Source organism: Rhinolophus hipposideros, assembly GCF_964194185.1.
Source record: "Rhinolophus hipposideros genome assembly, chromosome: 8".
NCBI classification, from domain to species: domain Eukaryota; kingdom Metazoa; phylum Chordata; class Mammalia; order Chiroptera; family Rhinolophidae; genus Rhinolophus; species Rhinolophus hipposideros.
Window position 1 is genome coordinate 5,154,467 of NC_138054.1, and position 15,064 is coordinate 5,169,530.

General features: G+C 34.7%; 1 long non-coding RNA gene across 1 annotated transcript in view; it reads right to left on the reverse strand.

Moving 5' to 3' along the window:
• LOC308500760 overlaps positions 1–15,064 on the reverse strand; it is a 158,203-nt gene that overhangs the window by 142,754 nt on the left and 385 nt on the right. The window lies entirely within an intron of this gene.

The window sequence follows — 15,064 nt, forward strand, 5'->3', positions numbered from 1 at the left end:
AGTGCAGAGAAAACGTAACACTACAGTGTGAGAGAAGAAAAAGAGCTGCAGTCAGAGAGAAAATAAGACATTCTACCAACACGTGTTGGAATACAAAAAAGGACCTCTTCCTATCAACCTGTTGCAAAACCCACTTCTATAGATGTCTAGGAAGAGAAATAATAAATCATTAATTGCCATGAATAACCAAGACAACAAGACAACTCAGGAAGAAAATGAAAAGTCTCCAGAAAATGAATTGAAAGATAATGAAAATATGTGACTTAGATGACAGAGAATTCAAGATGAGGTTCTGAAAAAACTCAACGAGATGCAAGAAAATAAAGAAAGGCAGTTTAATGAACTCAGAAACATAAACAAAGAACAACATGAGTATTTTACCAAAGAGACTGAAATTTAAAAAAGAACGAAATAGAATTTCTGGACATTAAGAACTCAATAGAAGAAATTAAGAATGAAATAGTAAGCTTAGGTAGTAGAGTTGACCAGATGGAGGAAAGCATCCGTGACATCGAAGATAGAAACCTGGAAATTACACAGATGGAAGAAGAAAGAGACTTGAGACTTAAAAGAAATGAAAGAACTCTACAGGAACTTTCTGACTCCATCAGAAAGAGCAATATAAGAATAATGGGCATACCAGAAGGAGAAGAAAGAGAGAAGGGAACAGAGAATATATTCAGAACAGATAATCGATGAGAACTTCCCAAACTTGTGGACAGAACTGGATCCTCAAATCCAAGAAGCAAATAGAACACCTAATTATCTCAATCCCAACAGGCCTTCTCCAAGACACATTGTATTGAAGCTGACTAAAATCAATGACAAACAAAGAATCCTCACGGCAGTCAGGGAAAAGAAGACAGTAACCTACAAAGGAAAGCCCATTAGATTATCATCAGATTTCTCAGCAGAAACTCTACAAGACAGGAGGCAGTGGAACCAAACTATTACAAGACAGAAATTATGAGCCAACAATAATATATCCAGCAAAATATCCTTTAGATACGAAGGAGGAATAAAGATCTTTCCAGACGTAGAGACGCTGAAGGAATTTTCTAATACATGACCTGCACTACAAGAAAAACTAAAGGAGGCTATTCAACCACCATCAACAGGTACAACTTGTTGCAACCAAAACATAAAAAGGGGGAGAGTAAAGGCCTGAACCGGAATATGAGAATGGAGATAGTAAGCATGCTGATGAAAATGGAATACTCTAAATATCAAACTTTCTTTTACATAAACTTAATGGTAACCACTCAAAAAAAAAATCCAGAACTGAAATATATTCTGTAATAAAAGAAGAAACAGAGGGAAACATCGTAGAATACCACCACACAGAAATAATAGACAACAACAAAAAGGCAAAGAAACAATGGAGACACAGCCTTACCAGAATACTAAACAGAGTGATAGAAAATCCTCACATATCAATAATCACCCTAAATGTAAATGGACTGAACTCACCAATAAAAAGGGACAGAGTAGCAGATTGGATCAAAAAACTAAACCCAACCATATGCTGTCTACAAGAGATACATCTCAGCTACAAGGACAAGCATAGACTCAAAGTGAAAGGGTGGAAATTGACACTCCATACAAATGGTAACCAGAGAAAATCAGGTGTAGCCATAATGATTTCCGATGAAACAGACTTCAGGGTGAAAAAGATAACAAGAGACAAAGATGGACATTTCATAATGGTAAAGGGGACTATACAACAAGAAGACATAACAGTCATCAATATTTATGCCCCCAATCAGGGAGCACCGAAATATACCAAGCAAATACTAACAAAACTAAAAGGAGAAATTGACCAAAACACAATTATACTAGGGGACTTAAATACATCATTGACAGTTATGGATAGATCATCCAAACAGAAGATAAATAACGAAATAGCAGCCCTAAATGACACATTAGATGAAATGGACATAATTGACATATATAGAGCACTTCATCCTAAGACATCAGACTATACATTCTTTTTGAGTGTACATGGAACCTTCTCAAGGATAGACCATATATTGGGACACAAAATCAGCCTCAGCAAATTTAAGAAGACTGAAATCATACCAAGCACATTCTCTGATCACAAAGCTTTGAAATTGGATATCAACTGCAAAAAGAAAGCAGGAAAAAACACAAATATATGGAGATTAAACAACATACTTTTAAAGAACGACTGGGTCAAAGAAGAAATTAGAGGAGCGATCAAAGATACAAAGAAACAAATGACAATGAAAATACATCCTACCAAAATTTTTGGGATGCCGCGAAAGCAGTTTTAAGAGGGAAATTTATATCATTACAGGCCTATCTCAAGAAACAAGAAAAATCCCAAATAAATAACCTCATGTTACACCTTAAAAAACTAGAAAAAGAAGAACAAGTGAAACCCAAGGTCAGCAGAAGAAAGGAAATAACAAAAATCAGAGTAGAACTAAATGAAATAGAGAACAAAAAAAACAATAGAAAAAATTAATGTGACAAAGAGCTGGTTCTTTGAAAAGATTAACAAAATTGACAAACCCTTGGCTAGACTCACTAAGATAAAAAGAGAGAAGACACTAACAAAATCAGAAATGAAAAAGGGGAAGTTATCACGGACACCACAGAAATACAAAGGATTATCCAAGAATACTATGAAGGACTATATGCCACCAAATTTAATAACTTAGAAGAAATGGACAAGTTCTTAGAAACATATAGCCTTCCAAGGCTGAATCATGAAGAACTGGAAAATCTAAACAGGCCGATCACCAGTAACGAAATTGAATCAGTCATCAAAAACCTTCCCAAAATTAAAAGTCCTGGACCAGATGGCTTCACCAGTGAATTCTACCAAACCTTCAAAGAGGATCTAATACCAATCCTGCTCAAACTCTTCCAAAAAATTGAAGAAGAGACAGTGCTCCCTAACTCATTTTATGAGGCCAACATTACCCTAACACCAAAACCTGATAAGGACAACACAAAAAAAGAGAACTACAGACCAATATCTCTGATGAATGCAGATGCAAAATCCTAAACAAAATTCCAGCAAATCGAATGCAATAATGCATTAAAAAGATGATTCATCACGACCAAGTGGGGTTCATCCCAGGGGCACAACGTTTGTTCAACATATGCAAATCTATCAATGTGATACATCACATAAACAAAATAAAGAACAAAAATCATATGATTATATCAATTGATGCAGAAAAAGCATTTAACAAGACAACATTCATTTATGATTAAAACACTTAATAAAATAGGTATAGAAGGAAAATACCTTAACATAATAAAAGCCATATATGACCAGCCCTCAGTTAATCTCATAATTAATGGTAAAAAACTGAAGCCCTTTGCTCTACCTTCAGAAACACGACAGGGCTGTCCCCTATCACCTCTGCTTTTCAATATAGTGTTGGAAGTCCTCGATCGAGCAATCAGGAAAGACAAAGAAATAAAAGGCATCCAAATTGGGAATGAGGAAGTTAAATTGTCACTCTTGGCAAATGACATAATGCTGTATACAGAAAACACTAAAGCCTCCACCAAAAACCTATTGGAAACAATCAACGAATACAGTAATGTGGCCAGCTAAAAAATGAACATACAAAAGTGCATTGCATTTCTATATACTAACAATGAAATCTCAGAAAAAGAAATACAAAAAAAAGACAATTCCTTTTGCAATTGCAGAGAAAAGAATAAACTAGCAAGGAATAAAGTTAGCCAAGGATGTGAAAGACCTATATGCTAAAAACTACAAGACATTTATAAAAGAAATTAAAGAAGACACAAAGAAATGGAAAAACATTCCGTTCTCATGGATTGAAACAATCAACATAGTTAAAATGGCCATATTACCCAAACAATATACAGATTTAATGCTATCCCCATCAAAATCCCAATGGCATTTTTTAAAGAAATAGAACAAAAAGTCATCAGATTTGTTTGGAACCACAAAAGACCCTGAATAGCCAAAGCAATCTTATGAAAAAAGAACAATACTGGAGGTATCACACTCCCTGACTTTAGCTTGTACTACAGGCAACAATAATCAAAACAGCATGGTATTGACAGAAAAACAGACACGTATAACAATGGAATAGAACTGAGAACTAAGAAATAAAACCACATAAATATGGACAGATAATTTTTGACAAAGAAGCTAAAAACTTACAATGGAGGAAAGACAGCCTCTTCAATAAATGGTGCTGGCAGAATTGGAAAGCCACGTGCAAAAGAATGAAACTGGACTGCTATCTGTCGCCATGTACCAAAATTAATTCAAAATGGATCAAAAACTTAAGCATAAAACCTGAAACAATAAACTGCATAGAAGAAAACATAGGCACTAAACTTATGGACCTTGGGTTCAAAGAGCGTTTTATGAATTTGACTCCAAAGGTAAGGGAAGTAAAAGCTAAAATAAATGAATAGGACTATATGAAACTTAAAAGCTTCTGCACAGGAAAAGAAACCATCGACAAAATAAAGAGGAAATCAACTGAATGGGAGAAGATTTTTGCAAACAGTGCCTCCAATAAGGGGCTAATATCCAAAATATACAAGGAAGTCATAACTCAACAACAAAAAAACAAACAACCCAAATGAAGAATGGGCAGAGGACCTGAAGAGACATTTCTCCACAGAGGACATACAAATGGCAAATAGACATATGAAAAAATGCTCAACATCACTAATCATCAGAGAAATGCAAATAAAAACCACAATGAGCTATCACCTCACCCCAGTTAGAATGGCTATCATCAACAAGACAAATAGTAACAAGTGTTGGAGAGGGTGTGGAGAAAAAGGAACCCTCATACACTGTTGGTGGGAATGCAACTGGTGCAGCCGCTATGGAAGGTAGTGTGAAGGTTCCTCAAAAAATTAAAAATAGAATTACCATATGACCCAGCAGTCCCTCTCCTGGGTATGTACCCAAACAATCTGAAAACATTTATACATAAAGACACGTGTGCTCCAATGTTCATTGCAGCTTTGTTTATGGTGGCCAAGACATGGAACCAACCATCATCCTTCGATAGATGAATGGATCAAGAAGTTGTGGTATATATACACAATGGGATACTATTTGGTGGTAAGAAAAGATGAAATAGGACCATTTGTGACAACATGGATGGATCATGAGAATATAATGCTAAGATCAATAAGTCAGACAGAAAAAGCAGAGAACCATGTGATTTCACTGATATGTGGTATATAAACCAAAAACAACAAAAGAACAAGATAAACAAATGAGAAACAAAAACTCAGAGACACAGACAATAGTTTAGTGGCTACCAGAGGGTAAACGAGGAGAGGGGGTAGTAGATGAGGGTAAAGGGGATCAAATATATGGTGATGAAAGAAAACTGACTCTGGGTGGTGAACACACAATGGGATTTATAGATATGTAATACAGAATTCTACACCTGAAATCTATGTAACTTTACTAATAATTGTCAGCCCAGTAAACTCTAATAAAAAAATAAATTAAATTTAAAAAATATTCAAAGAGATAAAATAAGGACCTACAACCAAGACTACTCTACCCAGCAAGGCTATCATTTAAAATTAAAGGAGATAAAAAGAACTTCCCAGACAACAAAAAGCAAGAGTTCATCACCACCAATCCAGTATTACAAGAAATGTTAAAGGAAATTCTTTAAGAAGAATAAGGTGGAAAAAATATAAATATCAATAAGAAAATGACAATAACTACATACCCATCCTTAATTACTTTAAATGTAATGGATTAAATGCTCCAATCAAAAGACATAGGGTGTCTGAATGGATAAAAAAACAAGATCCATACATATGCTGCCTACAAGAGATCCACTTCAGATCGAAAGACACACAGACTGAAAGTAAAGGGATGGAAAAAGATATTTCATGTAAATAGAAAAAAAACCTGGTGTAACAATATTTATAGAAGACAAAATAGACTTTAAAACAAAGGGTATAAAAAGAGACAAAGAAGGACACTAAACAATGATAAAGGGATCAATCCAAGAAGAGAATATAATACTTGTAAATATTTATGCACCTATCTTAGGAGCACCTAAAATATAAAGCAAATACTGACAAATATAAAGGAAGAGATGGACAGTAATACAGTCATAGCAGAGGACTTTAACACCCCAGTGACAACAAAGGATAGATCTTCCAGTCAATCGGGAAATCGATAAGAAAACAGTGGCCTTAAATGATACATTAGACCTGATGGATTTAATTGATATTTTTATGGTATTTCACTCCAAAACAGCAGAATATACATACTTTTTGAGTCACATGGAACATTTTCCAGGATAGACCACATGTTAGGCCACAAAACAAGTCTAAATAAATTTAAGAAGTTAAAATGATATTGTCTTCTCTGACCACACTGGTATGATACTAGAGATCAATTACAAGAAAAAACCTGGAAATTGCACAAACACATGGAAGGTAAATAACATGCTACTAAGTAATGAATGGATTAATGATCAGATCAAAGAAGAAATAAAAAGATACCTTGAGACAAATCAAAATGAAAACACAACCACCCCAAAAATTCTATGGCAGACAACCAAAGCAGTTCTAAAAGGAAAATTCATAGCAATACAGGTCCACCTCAAGAAATAAGAAAAATTCTGAAATAAACAATCTATCCTTATTCCTAAAGGAACTAGAAAAAGAACAGCAAACAAACCCAAAAGTGAGGAGAAGGAAGAACATAATAAAGATCAGAGCAGAAATAAATGCAATAAAGTAAAAAAGAAATGCACAAAAGATTAACGAAGCCAACAGTCAGTTTTTTGAAAAGATAAACAAAATTGATAAACCTTTAATCACACTTATCAAGAAAAAAAACAACACAAATAAGTAAAATGAGAAATGAAAGAGAAGTGACAATGACACCACAGAAATACAAAGGATTATAAGAAAATACTACAAACAACTACATATATGCCAACAATTGGACAATCTGGAATAGATAAATTCCTAGAAAATACAATTTTCCAAACTAACTTTCAAAGAAACAGAAAATCTGAACAGACTGATTACTACTAACGAAATCAAATCAGTGATCAAAAAACTGACAAGAAACAAAAGTCCTGGACAAAAATGGCTTCACTGGTGAATTTTACCAAATATTCAAAGGAGAATAAACACCTATCTTTCTCAAACTATTCCAAAAATTCAAGAGGGAAGGCTCCCAAGCTCATTTCACAAGGCCAGCATTGTCCTGATTCCAAAACAAGACAGAGATTACACACACACACACACACACACACACACACACACACACACACGAGCTTGCCATCGTGTGCTTACATTGCCAGCACTGTACAAACAGCTCAGTAAGGTTTCATAACCTTGGTATATCAGTGTCGACGGTTGGTGGTGTCTTGCTGAGTGGCGTTCATTATTGTTGTTGCGTGTTTTTGGTGTGCCATTGCAAGTACGTCTGAGCTTGAATTAGGGCAATGAACAAACATTAAATTTCTTGTTAAACTTGGCAAGAGTGGAGTGAAATCAGGGACATGTTAGTCCAAGTTTGAGGGGATAATGCCATGAAGCAAATGGCAGTGTACAAAGGGATTAATCATTTTTCTGAGGGGAGAGAATGCATCGTTGATGAAGAGGGGTCAGGGCAGACAGTAACAAGCAGAACTGATGAAAACATTGCAAAAATTTGGCAAATTGTAAGTCAAAATCATCAGCTGACTGTGAGAAGCATAGCAGACCAAACAAATATCGATAGAGAAACAGAAAAATCTTAACTGACATCTTGGCATGAGAAAGCTGTGTATAAAAATGATCCTGAAGGAGTTCAACGATGAACAAAGGCAAAGGAGAGTCAAAGTTTGCCAAGACCTTTTGGAGAGGGGAGATGATGTTTTGGGCCATGTTATCACTGGTGATGAAACATGCTGTACCAATATGACCCTGAAACAAAGCGTCACAATGGAAGTCAGCCAATTGTCCACGACCAAAAAATTTCCGTCGGTTCAAATCAAGAGTCAAAATGATGTTGCTAACCTTTTTTGATATCAGAGGGATTATTCATTATGAATTTGTACAACTGGACAAATAGCTAACTAAGTTTACTATTTGGAAGTGCTGAAAAGACTGCATGAAAAAGTTAGACAAAAACGACCTGAACTTTTTGCCAACAATTCATGGCTCTTGCATCATGACAATGCACCAGCACACACAGCACTGTCTGTGAGGGAGTTTTTAGCCAGTAAACAAATAACTGTATTGGAATACCCTCCCTACTCACCTGATCTGGCCCCCACTGACTTCTTTCTATACTCAAAGATAAAGGAAATACTGAAAAGACTTTTTGATGACATTCAAGACATCAAGGGTAATACAATGACAGCTCTGATGGCCATTCCAGAAAAATAGTTCCAAAATGGCTCTGAAGGGTGGACTAGGTGCTGGTGTTGGTGCATAGCTTCCCAAGGGGAGTACTTCAAAGGTGACTATAGTGATATTCAGCAATGAGGTATGTAGCACTTTTTCTAAAATGAGTTCGTGAACTTAATTGTCAGACCTTGTGTGTTTCTCTGTACACACACACACACACACACACACACACACACACACAGTGTGCCAAAAAAATGTATACGCATTTTAAGAAAGGAAAAAACTGTATTAAAATTGTAACACTCAATATATACCGATAACAAAAGATGAATACGTCACGTTTGACTTCTGCAGTTACAAAAGGTGCTCAAAGTGATTACCATCAGTGTAATTTTAATATGGTTTTTCCTTTCTTAAATGTGTATACGTTTTTTGGCACCCTCTGTACATATGCCAATATCCCTGATGAACATAGATGCAAAAATCTTCAACAAAATATTAGCTAACTGAATTCAGCAATATATTACAAAGATCATACACCATTATCAAGTGGGATTCATTCCTGAGATGCAAGGTTGGTTCAACATCCGTAAAATCAATTAACATGATACAGCACATAAACAAAATGAAGGATATAAGTCATATTATCATATCAACAGATGCAGAAAAAGCATTTGACAAAATGTAGCACCCATTGATGATAAAAACTCTCAGCACAGTGGAATTAGAGGGTAGAGGACTCAACATAATAAATGCCATATACAGCAAACCCACAGCTAACATCATACTCAATAGTGAAAAGCTAAAAGCATTTTCCTTAAGATCAGGAATGTCCACTTTCACCACTTTCATTCCGCATAGTATTGGAAGTCCTAGTTATAGCAATTAGGAAAGAAAATGAAAGAAAAGGCATCCAAATTGAAAAGGAAGAAGTAAAATTGTCATTATTTGCAGATGACATACTATATAGAGAGAATGCTGAAGATTCCACCAAAAATCTATTGGCACTGATAAATTACTTCAGTAATATAGCAGGATACAAATTAATATTCAGAAGTTGGTTGCATTTTTATACACCAATAACAAACTATCAGAAAGAGAAATTAAGGAAACAATCCTATTTACAATTGCATCACAAATAAATAAATGAATAAAGTATCTAGGAACAAATGTAACCAAGGAAGCAGAAGACCTGTATTCAGAAAATTGTAAGACATTGAAGAAAGAAACTGAAGAAGATACAAATAAATGGAAGCATATACTATGCTCATGGATAGAAAGAATACCTTTAAAATGTCCATACCACCCAAAACAATCTATAGATTCAATGCACTCCCAATCAAATTATCAATGGCATTTTTCACAAAACTAAAACAAATACTAAAATTTATATGGAACCACAAAAGACCCTGAACAGCTACAGCAATCTTGAGAAAGAAAAACAAAGTTGTACTAGCATAAAAACAGACACATAGATCAATGGAACAGAAAAGAGAGCCCAGAAATAAACCTACGCCTATATAGTCAATTAATCTTTGACAAAGGAGGCAAGAATATACAATGGGGTAAAGACAGTCTCTTCAATAAACGGTGTTGGGAAAACTAGACAAGTACATGCAAGAAAATGAAACTAGACCACCTTCTTACAACATATACAAGAGTAAACTGAAAATAGATTAAAGACTTAAATGTAAAACTTAAAACCATAAAACTCCTAGAAAAAAATATAGGAAACAAACTCTCTGGCACTGCTCTTAGTAATATTGTTTTCTGATACATGTCCTTGAGCAAGGGAAACAAAAGAAAAACTAAACAAATGGGACTACATCAAATTAAAAATTTTTGCACAACAAAGGAAACCATAAACAGTAAAAAAAGACAACCTACTCAATGGAAGATATTCACCAATGATATATCTGATAAGGGGTTAATATCCAAAACATATAAAGATTTCATATAACTTACCACCAAAATAAACAACAATTCAATTAATAAATGGGTAGAGGGCCTGAATAGACGTTTTTTCAAAGAGGACATACAGATGGCCAACATACATATGAAAAGATGCTCAATGTCACTAATCATCAGAGAAATGCAAATTAAAACTGCAGTGGGATATCACCTCACTCCTGTCAGAATGGCTATCATCAATAAATCAACAAACAAATGTTTGTGAGGATGTGGAGAAAAGGGAACCCTTGTGCACTATTGGTGAAATTGCAAATTGGTGCAGCCACTATGGAAAACAGTATGGAGGTGCCTCAAAAAATTATAAATAGAATTACCTTACGACCCAGCAGTTCCACTTCTGGGTATTTTTTTTTTCTTTTTTAAATGATATTTTATTTTTATCAAGGTAATACATAATACACTCAAATAGCAATTTTTTTTTAAATTAAAGTTTATGGGGGTGACACAGACAATTGTTTAGTGGTTACCAGAGGGTAAGGGGAGAGAGGGATGGTAGATGAGGGTAAAAGGGATCAACTATATGGTGATGGAAGTAGAACTGACTCTGGGTGGTGAACACACAATGTGATATATAGATGATGTATTATAGAATTCTACACCAGAAACCTATGTAACTTTACTAACAATTGTCACCACTTCTGGGTATTTATCCAAAGAAATCCAAAACACTAATTTGAAAAGATATACGCATCCCTATGTTCACTGCAACATTACTTACAATAGCCAAAATATGGAAGCAACCTAAGAGCCCATCAATAGATGATTGGAATAAGAAAAGGTGGTGTATACATACAATGGAATATTCCTCAGCCATAAAAAAAGAATGAAATCTTACCATTTGTGACAACATGGATGTACCTAGAGGGTATTATGCGAAGTGAAATAAGTCAGACAGAGAAAGGCAAATACCATGTGATCTAACTTATATGTGGAATCTAAAGAACAGAATAAATGAACAAACAAAACAGAAACAGACTCAGATACAAAGAATAAACTGAGGGTTGCCAGGGTGAAAAAGCTGAAGGGATTAAAAAATACAAATTGTTAGTTACAAAATAGTCACAGGGATATAAAGTACAGCATAGAGAATACAGTCAATAACATTGTAATAACTATGTATGGTGCCAGGTGGTTACTAGGCTTATTGGTGGTATCAACTGATAAATTATGTAAATGTCTAACCACTATGCTGTATGCCTGTATACGTAAAAGTAATATAAAATAATAATGAATGTAAACTGTAATTGAAAAATAAAATTTTTTTAAATAAAATTGATTTAGAACACATGAATGAAACTGTATGTATATGTGTGTGTGCGCGCGAGTGTGTTGTGTATACAGTTTGGCCTGTAACATATAGAAATTTAACATATTTGCTAATAACAGTACAGAAGAGGTGGATAGGAGCAAAGCTGTATTTAGCTAAAAAAAATTATTCCAGATTGTAATTTGAATCCACAAGAACAAGAAATGAAGAGTACCAGAAATAATAAATAAGGTTAATATAACAATTGCTATAAATATGTAGTGCTCTCCTTTCTTTAAAAGATATAATCATTATAACAATGGATTGTTGGGTTTATAACATTTATAGATACAATGTATATATAAATTATATCACCAAAAGCAGGGAAATTGAATAAAATTATATTGGAGTAAGTTTTTAATCCCATTGGAATTAAGTTACTATTAATTTGAAACTGATTCTAGATGGTTAAGATGCATATGGCAAGTCCTAGAGCAACCGCCAAGGAAATAAATTTTTTAAAAGTAAAAAAAATCTTTAAAGAAATTAACCTGTTACATTAAAAAATATTCACTTAATGCAAAAGAAAGCAGTAAAGGAGGAATAGAGGAACAAAAAACGATGAGACATATAGAAAACAAAAAGTAAAACGGGAGACATAAATCCAACTATATCAGTAACATTGAACATAAATGGAGTAAAAAACCTAATAAAAAGGTAGACCGTAGAATAGACTAAAAAAACGAAGACACAACTATATGCTATATGCTGTCTACAAGAAAAACACTTTAGATTTAATGGCACAAATCATGCAAACAGCAAGCATAAGAAAGTTGGAATGGCTTTAAAATAATGAAGTTTAAAATTTTAAAAAATATTACTAGAGAAAGAGGACATTTTGTAATAAGTATCAATCCAATAGGAAGATACTGCATTTATAAACATGTATGCACATAATAAAAAGAACCAAAAAACATGTAGCAAGAACTCACAGAAATAAAGGAATAAATGGACAATTCAACAATAATTGAAGTCTTTAAGACCCCACTTTCAATTAGGCATCTAAGACTGAAATGTAATACGACTGAAAAAGAACTCTTATTCTAGCCTCCCCCCTCCCACTTAAAATCTGCTCCTCCTTCAGTCTCTCTCTGTAATTGGCAGTTACATCTATCCATTGCTCAAGCCAAAAACCTTTACATCTCTCTCACGCCATACATCCAATCAATCTGTGAGTTCTATAGCTTGTCCTTCCAAAATATATCCAGAATCCAACCACTTTTTCCCACTTCCACCCTGGTCTAAACCATCACCATCACTCACCAGGATTACAGACCTACACTAATTTGGATTCCACCTTTCCTCCCCTGACCCCCTGCAGTCTATCTGCATACAGCAGCAAAGCAAACCTTCTAAAACAAATTAAATGTCATTCCTCTACTGACTTATTCTACTCTGTACAGTAAATTGTAAATGAAATGCAAATCCTACAAGATCCCTTTCCAGCTTTATTTCCTACTTCTTTAATCACCATATTTTCTTCACAGTGACCTCTTTCCTGTCCTCAGCAAGTTATTAAAGTGAATTTATAATGCAATACTATTTTTAAAAATATCATTAATATATATAAATGTATAAAAAGTGAGAAAGGATAAGTCCTATTATAAAATGTGAATAAAAAGTTATCTATAGGTAATAAGATTATAGACAATTTTCAATTTTTCTTATTGCAAAAAAGATTTCTAACTTATGTATTATTTATGCTTTTATGTATTACTATGTAATAAAATATATGAAAAGCTGTGTATAAAATCTCTTACATCCAGTGTTGATAGAATTTGACTATATACAAATTCTTGAAATAAACCGTATGGGACACAGAAAATAAACTAATAAAAACAAAAACAAAACCTTTCCTATTAGACATAGCTAGTATTAACCAACATATGCTCCAAGCACTTTGATTATTTCATTTAATTCTCGTAATAACCCTATGTGATGAGAACTTGTCACTCATGTGCAAAAACTAAGGCTCAAAATGGTTTAATAAGTTGTTTCAAGTTGCAGAGCAAGTGGAAAAGCCCAGGTCTACCTGATTTGAATGTTCTAAATACTATTCTAGATACTGCCTCATCATAGTAATTTACAATAGTGCAAAACTGAAAGGACATCCAGTAATAAATGAAAGGAATATCACGTAGCTATAAAACGTTTACTAAAACTAGAATTACGTAAAAATTGATGGGCATGTTACATGAAAAAGCAAACTATCACATTATATACATGAGTACAAGAAAATTTAATATTTCATATGGAAGTAAAACTAAAATTAGCCAGTAAGTTAACGTTGGTTCAGTTTGGGTAATGGAACTGAGTGGTTTTTGTTTCCTTTTGCTTTGTCCTATTTTCCAGATGTTGACGAACACATCAGGACTGTTTTAAAACAAAAAACAGAATTAATTTTCATGGAACAAAGGCAAAGGTTTTTGTTTTGTAATGAAGGAAAAAACTGTCTTCCCAAACAGCTACTGTGCTTCCCCGAAAATAAGACTGTGGGGACAGAGCCCCAGAGAGCAGGTTCTAGGCTCTCGGCCTCATGTGGAGAGGTGCTGGCTCCAGTAGTAGATAGCCCTCACCTGTGGCTGGTTGGCCGTCAGCTGTAACACTTGAGCCATTGGCCACTGATATAACTGCCGCCGCTACAGAGGGAAGCCGAGGAGAGTGAAGGAGAATCGAGGAGAATCGAAGAGTCGGTTGATTGGCAGCAAAGCGGACAGCAGGTCGCACGTCATGTAAACCCAGCCTCCAGTGAGACCATAGTGGTATGACTTCCCCACCTATGGCTCCGTTGATGTTCTGTTTTGGCCTCACCATGTCCTGTGTTCTTATGTGGGGAGCAGGAGCTGAGACCTTGCAGGAGACCCTGCAGGACAAAGACCTAGCTGGACCATCAGCTCTATAAGACCTTATAAGATCCGGTCTTATATTAATTTTTGCTCCAAAAGACGCCTTAGAGCTGATGGTCCGGCTAGGTCTTATTTTCGGGGAAACACAGTATTAATTCCAAGTCGAGATTTAAACTAGATAAAACCTTAAGTATTATTGAAAAGATAATCTACGTTCTTTTAATTGACATCTGGGGACCCTCCATGTGCAATTTTCTTCAAAGGATTTTATCATACTCTATTTTTGTTTGTAGCCTACGATATAATGAGCCTTTTAACAGCTTAACTGGATGTCAAGAGTAGCTTAGTTTAGTAATCCCTTTTCACGGGAGGAACATAATTCAAAGATATTTCCAAACTATTTCTGCTATGTGTATCTTGTATGAAAGTAACAATACTTAAAAAGCAAAGATGGTAAGCAAAAGTCGAAATGTTCAAAAAAACGCATGCATGTCCACAAAACCTTGTCTCCGGGCCATTCACTTTTCTGATACTGTTTAGTGGTAAGGAGCCGAACCCTTGGCTTTCACAAGACTCTGCT